Source organism: Muntiacus reevesi, chromosome 1, assembly GCF_963930625.1.
Source record: "Muntiacus reevesi chromosome 1, mMunRee1.1, whole genome shotgun sequence".
Taxonomy (NCBI): Eukaryota; Metazoa; Chordata; class Mammalia; order Artiodactyla; family Cervidae; genus Muntiacus; species Muntiacus reevesi.
In genome coordinates this window covers 137,010,924-137,025,213 of record NC_089249.1, presented here as the reverse complement: position 1 = coordinate 137,025,213, position 14,290 = coordinate 137,010,924, and the positions used below count along the sequence as shown (strand labels likewise).

General features: G+C 45.1%; 1 protein-coding gene across 5 annotated transcripts in view; it reads right to left on the bottom strand.

Moving 5' to 3' along the window:
• The window catches only part of GNG12 (G protein subunit gamma 12), a 132,878-nt gene that overhangs the window by 68,904 nt on the left and 49,684 nt on the right, over window positions 1-14,290 (bottom strand). For 4 of the 5 annotated variants that reach the window (XM_065911222.1, XM_065911224.1, XM_065911223.1 and 1 more), the window contains exon 2: window positions 10,963-11,015. The exons of the other annotated variant lie outside the window; for it this stretch is intronic. The gene's annotated coding sequence lies outside the window, so the exon portion shown is untranslated. The remainder of the gene's footprint in view (window positions 1-10,962; window positions 11,016-14,290) is intronic. 5 annotated transcript variants of the gene reach the window in all.

Below are 14,290 nucleotides of genomic sequence, written 5' to 3'. Positions count from 1 at the left end.
ATTTTATACAGTTATCTACTTATCCACCAGGGGGCGAAGTTGGCCACTATTTGACTGAAAAGAGAAAATTATTTTCAAATTTGGATACCCATTTGCACAGTGGTAGAAAGATATTCACATAAAAAAGGGCCTTTCCCCTCTTCTCTCTCCTTCCCAGTACATTTCGTCCTGACTGATTAGCAAAGCACTCCAGCCCTGTGCAGACTAAGAGGAAAGGGACATACATGAGCACTGCTGAGAGTGAGCTAGCACACATGGTTAGCACACTCCTGTAGGCTGGCTGGCCCATTCCCCCAAAGCTTGATGTGAGAGTTACGGTTTTGCCAAAGTCGAAACAGTTTCAGGGATAGTCTCTCTTTTTCTTTTTTAAAGGAGAATCTTCCACCAGGCCTCATCCAGCCAGCTGATGCTTCATGCAGGGCTGGCTCCCCCTTGCCTGGCTCCTTTCAGGGCCTTCCCAGCAATCACAAAGCCACAGGAGGGCCTGCCTTCCTGCAGGGATGGTGGGACCCTTCCACCCGAGGGAGGGTGTCTGGTGAGGAAGAAGCTCAGATGGCAATCAGTGGCTGGGACTTCCTCCCCCTCACTCACGGGGTTAGGAGCTCCTAGTGGGAACTCAGATCTGGCTGGGTCTAGCCACAGCAGAGGACACACAGGGGCAAAGCCTGCTCCTGCTTTCTTGCCAAGTTGCTTCAGTTGTGTCTGACTCTCTGTGATCCTGTGGACAGTAGCCCGGAGGCTCCTCTGTCCATGGGATTCTCCAGGCAAGAATATTGGAGGGGGTTGCCATTTTCTTCTCCAGGGGATCTTCCTGACCCAGGGATCGAACCCACATCTCGAGCGTCCCCTGCATTGACATGCAGGTTCTTTACCACTAGGGCCACCTGGGATGCCTGTTCCTGAGGGAGAAGCAAACTGGAGTTTCAGCATCTCGGTGAAGGTGAAACTGGGTGCAGGGAAAGACCCAGAGTGTGTGCTAGTTCTCCCAGCTCTGGGGACAGGTCCACTTTTTTGTGAATCCTGAGTTTTATACAATTTGGGAACCTCTTGAAGAAAAGAATGTGAAATTAGGAATAGCACATGTGCAATAGGACATCAGAAGGGGTCCTTGCAGTGAGAGATCCTTAGGCTTAAGCTTCATAATGCCAGCAGCTCCATCATGGGCCCTGCAAGTTAAGGATATGGAGGCAGGGGGTTTCCAAGAACCTTGTCCACAGAATGGCAATGGGAGATTTCTCTAAGGCCACATGGCTCAGCCCCTGCCTCAGGGAGTGGGTCACGGAGCAGGGCAAGGAAGAGGGCAAGAGGTTCAGTTCTACTCTCTGCTTATCCTGCCTGAGATGCTCCATAAACACTTGTTGACCCACCAACCCAAGTGGCCCCGCTGCTTGGTCCCCTACCCGTTCCTCCCTTCTCTCTTGAGCTTCCTGGCCACATTTCAAGTTTCCATATCAGGGAAGATCATTGTACTGAACTGTCTGATCAGTGAAGATCAGACAGGAAGAGCACTGATCGCTGAACTGTCTGCAAGGGCGAGTTACTCAGACCTAACCTATAAGCAGGTGTCCTGTTCACTGGGATGATTCCTTCATTGAAGGTGTCCAAGCATGAGGGACACAAACTTCAAAATCAGCCCAACAAATAGTGATGTCATCATTATTTCCTGCAGACTTGCTATTTGGTGCCGCAAGTGCACTGGTCAGTAAAAAGCAAGGAGACAGGAGCTCTGCCGGCTCAGGACTGCCCACTGCTTCAGGACGGCCCTCGGGACTAGCTGCTCCGTGGAGCGCAGGCATTGCCCTGTGTCAGGAGCAAAGCTCTCCGGCAGGAATCCCCATTCTGCCCTGCGACAGGGGCAAAGCCCCCCACCAGGGATCCCCGCTCCGTCCTGTGTCAGGAGCAAGGCTCCCCATCAGGGATCCCCAGCTCTCCACCTTCCTGACCAAACCCTGACCCCCAGTTTGGGTCCTCTTGTTATAGCTCAGGCCTTGTCTTCTCCTCCATGTCCCCTTCCAAGTCCTCTTCAGGTGCCATGAAGGTGCCTACCATGCATCTTTATTGAAAGAGCACAAAATAAACTGATCTGAATTTACAGCATCTAGTTAAATATAGCTATGTTTGCATATTTCCACAGAACTTGTAAAAATAATATGTAAACTTCTCTAGAGTGATAAAATCACTTAACCAAGACTTAACAAGGAAAGGAGGTGAAGCCTAAAAAACTGGAAAGCTGTTTGGTTTAGTTACGTAGCCTGCTTTCATATATGCTACACTTTGGTATTTATAAGCAAGCCAATGACTAAATGTTCCTGTTCTTTTTTGAACAAAACAGTGAGAACGATTTCTTATATATAAAAGTGTCTTCATGAAGCCATTCACCACAGGAATAAAGGGTTCTGCAAATTCTTATCTGTAAAATGAAGGTAATGAAGGGATGGGGAAATGATGGCCACCATTTTTTGGGTGCTTACTATGTGCCAGGGCTGTGCTGGGCATTTCCTATAGATTATTTCACTCAATCCTCTCAATACTCCTGTGAAGGATTATCCTCCATTTATTAATGTCAAATTTAAGACTTAAAAGAGTGACTTGCCCAAGTACTGCTTGAGAACTGATACTTTTTCAAGGCTTTAACATTTTTTTAGAAATCATCACAATAGTCAAATACAAACAATGGTAATATTGCATTTATTGAATATATACCATGTGGCAAGCCATTGTGCTGAACTCATTACATGCATTGGTTTCTCTAATACAGCTCTCTTGTAAGGCAACTGTCATTATCCCCATTTAACAGATAAGGAAACAGGCTCAAAGATGCTAAACCGCTGTGCTCAAAGCATGTCAAGTGGCTGAGGAATGGTCCGAAATCTAGTCTATCTGCTTATACTATGTTACTTCCTACTGTAAAATACATAAATAGAAAGCTTGCTTTAGGTGACAGCCTGTTAGCTATTTTAAATATCTAGATTTTTCAGTGGCCATATATATATAAATATATATATATATATATATATATATATACATATATATTTTTTTTTTTTCTTCTTCTTTCAGGCCAAGAGAAGAAGATTAGGTGAGCAGTGCTAGGCCAGATCAGCTGTGCCCTCTGGTTCTCTGTCTCCAATGTTATCTGGGGCAGGAGAGGGGACCCAAGGGCAGGGGAGGGGAGGGGAGCTACAGGTCGCCAGCTTTGTAGACAGCCATGAAAAGTAACACGAGGACAGAAACCAGGTTCACATCTGGATATGTAAGATTGAGACTGGCCAGGAAAACCAGTCCATCATGGAACAACCCAAAATGCATTTAATATTTTCTTAGGCTGACATCCCCAAAGTGACTTCCTACCCTTTAGCTGATCAAAGTGTCTTGCTAGCACCTGCCACTTGCTCATCTGAGATGCTGCCCTCACCACGGGGTGGGAATCTAAACACAGAGTGACCTGCCCACTGTGGGATCCACCATCACAGTGGTCCAAGTTGCTCACGATGCACAAGGGCACCTGGAAGAGAGACCCTTCCACATGCTGGGGCTGGACAAGGCAGACCAGCAGCTGAGTCCAAAGGACACTTAAACATAAGAGAAAAACTGCAAAAGAAAGTGGGGAGGGGTATTTGGGAGGGCAGTAGGGCACATTCTGCAAGGCTTCTATGTGGAGAGTTCATAAACTGTGGATGCCCCCGTGGAACCCAACAGATCAGCTCTCAGATCAAAAGAAAAGATATTAGGGTCATGGGCATGAGAAATGATGCTTGAGCAGAGTTTCCTAATACTCGCTTTCTGTCGGGGTTAAGTCAAGTGCACCTTGGTGTGACAGTATGGGGAAAAGACCCAGAGATGAGGTCAGCGGCCTCCCACTGGGCTTAGAGAATGGAGTGTGGGTGCAAGCCTGGCTGCCCCTCGAATCCCCCAGGCAGATTTTCTCAGATGACCCTCACACACACAGTTCTGATCCCATTAAAGGGAATGTTATGGGGACCCAGGCTCAGCTTCATGGGAACAGCATCTTTCCAACAATGCCAAGCATCTGAAAGTCAGAATGGGATGCTTGGGAGAGAGGGAAGAGGGAGGTTTCCATGACTGGACAGCTTTCAAGCACAGGTTGAAAGACAGCTTTTAGGGCTGTTGCAGAAGAGTTCCCTGAACTGGGCCAACAGTTAATATAATAAGATGCTCAAGTGGAAGTTTCCATTGAGGCAACACAATTCAACAGATGGGAAATTCCAAAGCCAGGAGCCAGACCATTACATGGAAATTTCTAAGAAGTTGACCTAGCTGGCTCAAAGGTCCACAAGGAGGATATAAACAGGTTCAGGACAGTGGAAAGCGATGGAGGATTTTGTGGGGCCGATTCCTTGCTAATGCTCTCATTCCCACCCTCCCTGAGCGGGGTGGGGTGGTAGGAGTACACTTTTCATCTGAAACCTGGAGACAAGGGTTTCAAAGGCAACATGTGGCGGGCTTGATACGTGTCTAAGGAGTTTGGGGACTGGTACGTGACACCCACCCGAGGATGGGAGGGGGCTGAAGAGACACAAGGTGACAGAGGAAAAGAAAGCGCTTGCTCGCTCCCTCCCCTGATGGGAGGTTAAAGGGCATCAGGAATGTCAGCCTTGGTCTCCTTGAAACAGATTCCACCCACCAGGACTTCACACTGAGGATGAGTGAACCCCAAAGCGAGAGTTTGAATGGGAACCAGAAGGTGCTGGGGGATGGTAGCAGACAGCAGGAGAGGCAATGCCTGAATCTGGGAGATCCAGATGGAGAGTGCTGGCAGGGGAGTCCTTCGGGGAGTCCCCGGGGCTGCCTCAGAAGCAGCCAGAAGAGCGACAGAGTCCATCCACCCACCCACCAGCCAGGCTCAGAGAACCCAGCACCAGGCCTGGCAACAGGGGTCAGATAAGAGCTTCCCTCTCTCTCTGCTTCACCAGGGCAGGCCTGACTGATGGGCAAGATTGAAGAAGTCTTCTCTTGGAGTGAAAAGTGACCATACACATACTAACGTGAGCATTTTCAATTCCCATAAAGGATGGTACTTATGTGTGTGTGCGTGAGTGCCTGTGTGTCTGCTGAAGAAACCATAGGACTTTCAATGGAAGGACTGATGCTGAAGCTGAAGCTCCAATACTTTGGCCACCTGATGCAAAGAGCTGACTCACTGGAAAAGACCCTGATGCTGGGAAAGATTGAGCGCAAAAGGAGAAGGGGGCGACAGAGGATGAGATGGTTGGATGGCATCACCAACTCAATAGATGTGAGTTTGAGCAAGTTCCAGGAGCTGGTGATGGACAGGGAAGCCTGGTGTGCTGCAGTCCATGGGGTTGCAAAGAGTTGGACATGAATTAAGGACTGAATGTAGGACTCTTTGTTACCTAAGAGTAACCAGAAACATCACAAGCCTGATCAAGTTCTCATCAGGAAACAGAAACACATCCCAGTGAATCAACTTTAAAGGCACAGTGAGAGACAAGAATAAAGCTGTGTCTTAATTACGTTTCACAAGCTGTGTTGCGCTGCATGTTAGTCACAACTAACCTCTGCATCGCTACCTGTATGCCAGGCACTGGGATGAGGACTTTAAAGATGTGACCTCATCCAGGTCACCAACAGCGCCATGGGGCAGGAATTATCACCCCCTTTGACAGAAAAGGAAACTGTGGCTCAGAGAGGTGAGGCAACTTTCCCAGAGTCACACAGGTAGGTGACCAGAGTAATACCTTGGACTCAATCTCAAGTCTCACATGGAACCCTGGACTCTGCGCTCCCAGATGAGTGGTTCTCAGCAGCCAGTGGTGACTGAAACCCGACAGGGTGAAGGGACCTTTCCATCCTCTACTCTCAGGAGTCCCTGAGCTAGAAAAATAGAGAGCTGAGTTTGAAAATCACTGAAGTGCCTGATCTCAGCAGTCTCCTCCAATCCCGGGATTCTAGGATTCTATCATCTGTGGGTGCGGCATGGAGAGACGCAGACCCCCACAAGAAGACATGGGGAAGAGGGAAAAATCCAGAGACAGCTGGAGGAGCTGGTTCTAGCAGGTGGTACCGTTACACACCCGAGGTTCACAGAATTGCAGTCACATGCATAAATGCACAGTTCAGAAAATGCACGTAAAGCACTTAGCAAGGGGTGAGCACCAGAGTAAGTATTAGGTAAGTGGCAACTACGACTGTGATAAGTTTACATACATTCCTAAAAACCTCAACGTGCAATTTGATGCAACATGCTCAGCCACTGACATCATCGTGTCTGCTCCATAAGGAGCTGTGTTTATCATGGATGCTAAACTCTACCAGTTTAGCCAAGAAAAGAAACGAACACATAGGATTAAGCTAGCCAAATCTAAAATAATTCAAGCAAGTCTGAAGTACTGGCTCTTAAGCAGTAGGGAGCTGGGGAGTCCCATTAAAAAAAAAAAATGAAGGAAGCATGATCCTTTTCTCCAGTTAAAAAAAAAAAAAAGTATAACACACCACTTTGCAAATAATTATAGAAGCCCATTCATTGATTCATTCAACGGATTACAGATCCACTGAAGCCCATTGTCTTCAGGTTAATAATCTAGATCTGGAGGATGCAACATGAGGTGCTCAGGCCAAAAGCTGCCTACTTGACCCCACAGTGGGGTCATCCACCCTCCTCCTCTCCATATGCTCATTGCTGCTAGTCTCCATCATGATACCAAACTTGGAATAGGTAGTCAATGTAACTGAAGCCAAATCTAACTTTTAACCTTTCAAGCTTAATGGATCCCACATTAAGAATTTCTAAATCAGTACACTCCGGTACCTAAAAATTTTATTTGCTTGGCATGCTCTTTCGTTCTTCTTCTGGAAACAAACAAACAAACAAAAATCCTCATTCCTCCTTTTTTCCTAAGGACCCTACTTCATGTGATTCTGGTGGGATTCATCCTTTCTTGGGGAACACATGAACAAGCCCTGGCCAAACAGATGCTGCTTACTGTCTACTGCCTACTCCTGGGATTGAGGCAAGGAATCCAAATAGGGCCAAACCTCTTCGGTAATACTAATAGAACAAAGACAAAAGAGTCACTTTCTATTTGCTGAGATCTACAGCTGTGAAGATGATGGAAATGTAATGCTAGTGCCTACCTCTGCAAGGTACCGAGGGGGATCTTGCCTGAGAATGATGCTCACTGAGTTAAGCAGAGTCAAGAGATGAGGAGAGTGAAGGATAACAGCCTGATAATTTTTTTTGAACCCATGCATACACCCATGCCTGAAGTCCATGCCAGCATGGACATTTTAGTAGTCAAGTCATGACACCAGTTTACACTGAATTTCTGTTCCTTGCAACCAAAATAACTCTAAGAAAACTGATCTAAAGAAAAACAAAGCCCAAAAGGAAATTCCCATCTGTGGGCAGTCCTCATGGAATTCTGAGCTCCTCGCTGATAAAATTTTTTCATCTTATACACACTACTCTCACATCACCCTCTGTTCCTGCTGGTTCATCTTACCAGCGCTGCCAACCAATAAGACCCATTACTCTTGCAAAAATTTATAAAAGTTAAAGTTGGGAAGAGGAAAATTAGAAGTAGACAATATATAGCTCAGTTTATAGTTTGCTGCCATCCAACACATCCTTGGACTCCACTAATCGTATTCCAATAAGCTTCCCAAACTGCCCTGGTTCCCCCAAAGGTACAGAACACCCTGATATCTAAGATGACATAGAGCCACAGGGCTCAAAACAGAAGCAGAGAGACACATGGAGCAAGGACAGTGGGCTGCACAGGTCACAGTGGACAGGGTTCATATAAATTCTGTGCATCAAAAAACCATTCTGCAGACTGAGTCAGGACATAGCATGGTTTGGAGTTGGGAGAAATAACATTCACTGAGTACTTCCCAGGAAGTTGTTTATTATTCTTTCAGAACTGGGCTGGTAAGGAGATTGCAATGCATGTGCCAAGTCTGGTCCACAGCCAACTGTCCAGGCTCAGCATCAAGAGGTGTGACAGTCTCAGACGTGCATCACAGGGGAAGGGGTGGGGATGAATGTATGCACTTGTTTTCCAGTGGAAAATACTACCTTTTATACTTGGATGAAGCAAGGCCAGCAGAGAAATGTACACCCAGACTGAAAGCAAACTTCTTGGGCTGCACTTGGGTGTCAACACTGCAGTTCTACACCGAGGGTGGTCCTTATTAGTCATTCCTAGAGGGAGGTTGTTTGCTGCCTTCTGTGGCACCCACTTCATAAACACTGGGGAAGATTACTCCAAGTTTCAAAAGAATCACAATCAACCTTGCTTCTTCTGAGTAACTAGCATGCTTTTATCCTCAAGCCACCAAGAACTCTTAGCTGAGTATGCTTTCCTAGCACTGACTTATCAGAAGCTCAGAGGCAAGACCCTGGGACCTGCTAGTGCATGTACAGACTTCTCACTTAAGAACTGGGTGCCTAACCTTATCTCTGACTTCACCTTACTTTTCCTCCCCCACAAGTTTCCTCCCTTCCTTCTTTTTCTGGATCTTATTGTATGTGTATTTAGACGTCGCCTCAAAAATCTTTGAAAGAAGACAAGCACGTATACTAGATCAACAGCAAACAAAATAATGTGTAACAAGTCGGATGGTGAATGGAGGACAATTTTTACAAATGCTGCTTGTTCTGACGGCTGGTATGGGGAAGTTCCAAGGGAGCAGGGTGAGAAGGTGATGGCCTTGGACCCGGAATAGCCCTGGGTCAAACTGTCAGGTCAGCAAATGTCTCAGACAACCCCCCACTCTCCCGCCCTCCTGCAAACCTCTCCCTATCCCCACTTCATCCTTCCTTGGGCAACTGGGTACTCTCTTACCCATTCCTACACATCCCACACCTACTCTTTCATTAATACTGCTGGTTGCTCTCCCTTCCCCAACTTCTCCCACCAATCAAAGCAGCTGACACTTCTATAGCACCTTGGACTTGACAATGATAAGCTGTCAATGGCTGACAGCAGCTTTAACACCTATTTCTCTCAGGAATGAAGAGGAAGAAATCAAAGGACTAAATCACCAATAGTGGAACAGGTTGCAATTATGATAGAGATGCAACTGAGTGAGATGAACTTCTTGTAAATTTCAAATAATTCTATGTGAAGCAGTTAGCAAAGTGCCTAGCACACAGTCTGTATTCAATAAACAGTAGATGCTAATTATGACTATTGCTATTGTAATTATTAATCTTTCTACCACTGGATATTCATTGTCTATTCCTCAATCACTACCATGATTACCTCCAGGAGGGAACTGCCCCTTTCAAAAACACTGGCGGGTCACAGTTTCATAGTCAGTTAATGTATTTTAATTACATTTTATGATTGATAAAGCACTTGCACATACATCATTCTTTTTTTATCTTCTGGACAATCCTCAAGTGAAATATTATTTCAACTGGTTGCTGTTGGAGAAATGGCAGACGGGCTAGTTTGGCTAGAAAAAAGAGGAATAGTGGGAGAGGACAGGCCAGATAATGGAAGCAGGGAAACTAGAGAGAAGTCTAGACTGGTGTGCTGGATGACATGGAGGCAGTGACAGCTTCTGAGCAAGAGAGTATCATCCTGAAAGCTGAACTGGAGGATGACTAGTGTGGTGGTTCTATATCGTGATGCAAGGATGGGAGTGGAGACCTGGTATCAGCAAGACCACCCAGGATCCTGCTGAACTGACCCAGATGCCAGGTGACAAATCACAAAGCCAGGGTGAGGGGATGGGCTATGAGATGGGAGCACGTCCTGAGCTCTCTCATCCTCCAGGTGATTTTCATTCCATCACAGATGTTTCCATAAATACTGTAGGGTGGACTACAGAAATGGCCACAGATCTTCCCCTCTCTGTCCTCCCTGCAGTGTGATTCTGCAGCTCTTCTCACCAAGAGGCAGAATCTAGTCCTGTACCTTTTGAATCTAGGATCGCCCCAGAGCTTGTTTTAGCCAACAGAATGTGTAGAGGCAATGTGGTGGCAGTTCTGAGCCTCGGCCTCGACACTTCTGTTGTCTCTCTTGGTACTCTGCCCAAACGCCAGGCGCACAAGCTCAGGGGAGCCTGCAGAACACTGAGACATGTGTCTCAGTCATTGTCATCACTCTAGCCGATAGCCAGATGACCCCCGGCCTAGCTGACCTGGACCTGCAGTTAACTGAGGACACATGAATGGTCCCAGCTGAAATCAAAAGAATCACACACCTAGGCCCACCTCAAATTGCCAACAGAATTATGGTACGAATTAAAAAAAGATTGCTATTTTAAGTCAGAAAATTTTGGCTTATATTTCTGGCAGCAAATTTTGGGGGAGGTTTGTTATGCAGCAAAAACTAACTGAAATACACCGCAAATAACAGTAATGCCACATATCAGAGAGAGTTGCCACATGAAGCCTCAGAAGTTTTTTTTGCTTAAATACATTACTTCCCTAGGTCTAAAGGAAGTTTTCTATCACTAGAGAACTGTTATCTCGTGATAATCACACTTAGGTTTAAGGAGAGATGTGAGGAAAACATACAGCAATAAGAAAGCTCGTAAGTTACAGCTGAGCCAATTTTCATTATAACAGGCTGCAAGGGACTGTCTGAATTCCTTGGCTGAAGTAATACTTTGTTGTTTTGGATACTGTTTGAAACAAGCAGACCATCAACAGGGGTCTGGAAATAGTTTCATTGCAAAAAAAGTTTTTATTTTAATAATATTTGGCATGTAATCACAGATCTTTTCCCTGACCATGTTCCTAGCAAAAGAACATGGATTGATCTGTTTTTTTTTTTTTTAGGGCCCGGAAACATTGTGAATCATTTCAGAGGGCCAAAAAAAAACCAAAAACAAAACAAAAACAAAGCCATGAATAAATAGACATCTAATCATAGCACCAGTAAGGATGCATTTAACTTAGAAGTGTGAATATCATTTCAAAAATAATGTCAGATGGTCACTTTGTTTTAAAAATGAAAGAACACTTACCAGTAAGACTCTGTGTGGCCCACCGTCACCAGGTTTTAGGTGATGGAATGAATCTGAAATAGAATGAAACAAGCATCCCGTAAGAAAATCACATTTGGAAAGGGTGTGCCTTCGATCCCAGCGACTGCCATCCTGGTGAGTATTTATTCTTTTAAAGATTAACAAAGCTTTTTCTGGCTCCTGATGGAATAGGGAGAGTTTTTCGCCTACATATTTCAACTTCCTCAACAGAGCACATTCCCTCATCTCCTTCAGGGAGTTTGGAAAGTCTAAAGCCAGTATAACTATAAATGGTAGTGTTTTCATCCAAACCCCTCCAACTCGGCAGAAGCCTTCCGGGTTTGTTGCTCGTGCCTTGGCCCCTCCACTCCCTTCTGCAAGGACCATGCCCTGACTTCCTTTATGGAACCAGTGAAAAAACAGATGGTCCAGCATGACCTGAAGGGTAATGGGAAGAGTACACAAGGCTTTCCAACAAAGGTCACCTGTTTTCAGATAATCACAACCTTTTCTGTGACTGATAACGGTGAGTCAAAAGCCCTGCTGTTCAACAGTAATAAAACACAAACCACATTGATAACTCTACATTTACTAGTGTGTGCGCTATGTCTAGTCATTGTGACTCCATGGACTGTAACTCACCAGGCTCCTCTGTTCATGGAATTCTCCAGGCAAGAATACTGGAGTGGGTTGCCACTTCCTCCTCCAGGGGATCTTCCCAACCTACGGACCAAACCTGCATCTCTAACATCTCCTGCATTGGCAGCAGGTTCTTTACCACTAGAGTCACCTAGGAAGCCCAAATTCTTTCTAGTAGCCACATTAAAAAAGCAAAAATAAGGACAATTTTAATATTTATTTAACTGAATTTATTCAGAGTATTATCATTTCAACATGCAACTAATAAAAAAATGATTGAGATGTTTTGCATTTTTTGTGTGTGTCACCCTAAATCTTTAAGAACCAGCGCATTTCAACTCAGGCTGGCAGCAGTCCAAGCAGTCAGCAGTCACAGCAGCTAGCAGCTTCCATAGCAGACAGTACAGGTCTGGGCAATCTGTGCTTGGTCTTCAGGTAGGTACTGGCAAGACTCCAAAGTGACTGAAATGCACGGAGAGATTTTGTTCATCTATTCTCCTGCTCTTAGGAATCCATCATTAATTACCCCATTTCAGGATGTCATTTAGCATAAATTATAACATAATAATAGCAGATACTGGGTTGCCCAAAACATTCATCAGGGTTTTCCATGCAATGCTACGGAAAAAGCTGAACGAGTTTATCGGCCAACCCAATTCAGCACTCACTGTGTGTCCCTGGCAAGCTCCCTTGTTAGTTTAATGAACCCTCACAATAACTTCATGTTGTTGTTCAGCCGCAAAGCCATGTCTGACTCTTTCCGACCCCATGAACTGCAGCACGTGAGGCTTCTCTGTCCTTCACTACCTCCTGGAATCGGCTCAAACTTGTCCACTGAGTCAGTGATGCTATCCAATCATTTCATCCTCTGTCACCCACTTCTTCTCTTGCCTTCAATCTTTCCAAGCATCATGGTCTTTTGTAATGAGGAAACTGAGGCACAGAGAGGTTAATGAGATACTAAAAGAGCTGGGATTCTAATCTACTTAGCTGGCCTCCAGAGCCCATGCCTGTAGCCACTATACTCTCAAGTTAAATTTGAACGGCTCAAAATAAGATATTAGTAATTACTTTCAGTTTTAATTATAACCACCAAGTGATCCAAGGCTGTTCCCATGATACATGGTCGGATAATAGCAGCGATGGCAGACGGAGGAGTTAAGGGATGTGCTAGCAAATTAAAATAATTTGGGGTGGGAATGCAAAAACCACAGGCAAGCCTGTGGTCGAAAAGACTGCCTTTGCATCCAGGGGGTCTGTTTGGATAATCAAGATGGGGGTGCAGGCGGAGGGCAATGTGGGGTATCCGGAAAATTGTATCTGTGATTTTTCTGAGGCAAGAGTCAGTCTATCACTTTCATGTGATTCTCAAATGAGTCTGTACAACAGACATCTCTGTGCCTGTCCCAGCAGGGGTAGGTGGTAGAGAAGAACTAGGCAAACACACTATTCACTTGATTAATATGTGCCCTTCTCCAGTGGAGCTCATTTTGTGAGGTCCACTGGAAAAGGGAAAGGCAAACCACTTCAGTATTCTTGTCTTGAGAACTTCATGAAAAGTATGAAAAGGCAAAAGGATAGGACATTGAAAGATGAACTACCCAGATTGGTAGGTGCCCAATACGCTACCGGAGATCAATGGAGAAATAGAAAGAATGAAGAGACGGAGCCAAAGCAAAAACAATACCCAGTTGTGGATGTGACTGGTAATGGAAGCAAGGTCTGATGCTGTAAAGAGCAATACTGCATAGGAACCTGGAATGTCAGGTCCATGAATCAAGGCAAATTAGAAGAGGTCAAACAGGAGATGGCAAGAGTGACTGTCGACATTTCAGGAATCAGCGAACTAAAATGGACTGGAATAGGTGAATATAACCTGACCATTATATCTACTACTGTGAGCAGGAATCCCTTAGAAGAAATAGAGTAGCCATCATAGTCAACATAAGGGTCCAAAATGCAGTACTTGGATGCAATCTCAAAACGAATGATCTCTGTTCATTTCCAAGGCAAACCATTCAATATCACAGTAATCCAAGTCTATGCCCCAACCAGTAATGCTGAAGAAGCTGAAGTTGAATGGTTCTATGAAGACCTACAAGACCTTCTAGAACTAATACCCAAAAAAGATATCCCTTTCATTATAGGGGACTGGAATGCAAAAGTAGGAAGTCAAGAAATCCCTAGAGTAACAGGCAAATTTGGCCTTGGAGTACAGAATGAAGCAGGGCAAAGGCTAATAGAGTTTTGCCAAGAGAACACACTGGTCAAAGCAAACACCCTCTTCCAAAAACATAAGAGAAGACTCTACATCACCAGATGGTTGACATCACCAGAAGGTCAACACCGAAATCAGGTTGATTATATTCTTTGCAGTCAAAGATGGAAAAGTCCTATACAGTTGGCAAAAACAAGACCGGGAGCTGACTGTGGCTCAGATCATGAAGTCCTTATTGCCAAATTCAGATTTAAAATGAAGAAAGTAGGGAAAACCACTAGGGCATTCATGTATGACCTAAATCAAATCCCTTATGATTATCCAGTGGAAGTGACACATAGATTTAAGGTACTAGATCTGATAGACAGAGTGCCTGATGAACTATGGACGGAGGTTCATGACACTAAACAGGAGACAGGGATCAAGATCATCCCCAAGAAAAAGAAATGCAAAAAAGCTGAACTCTCTAAG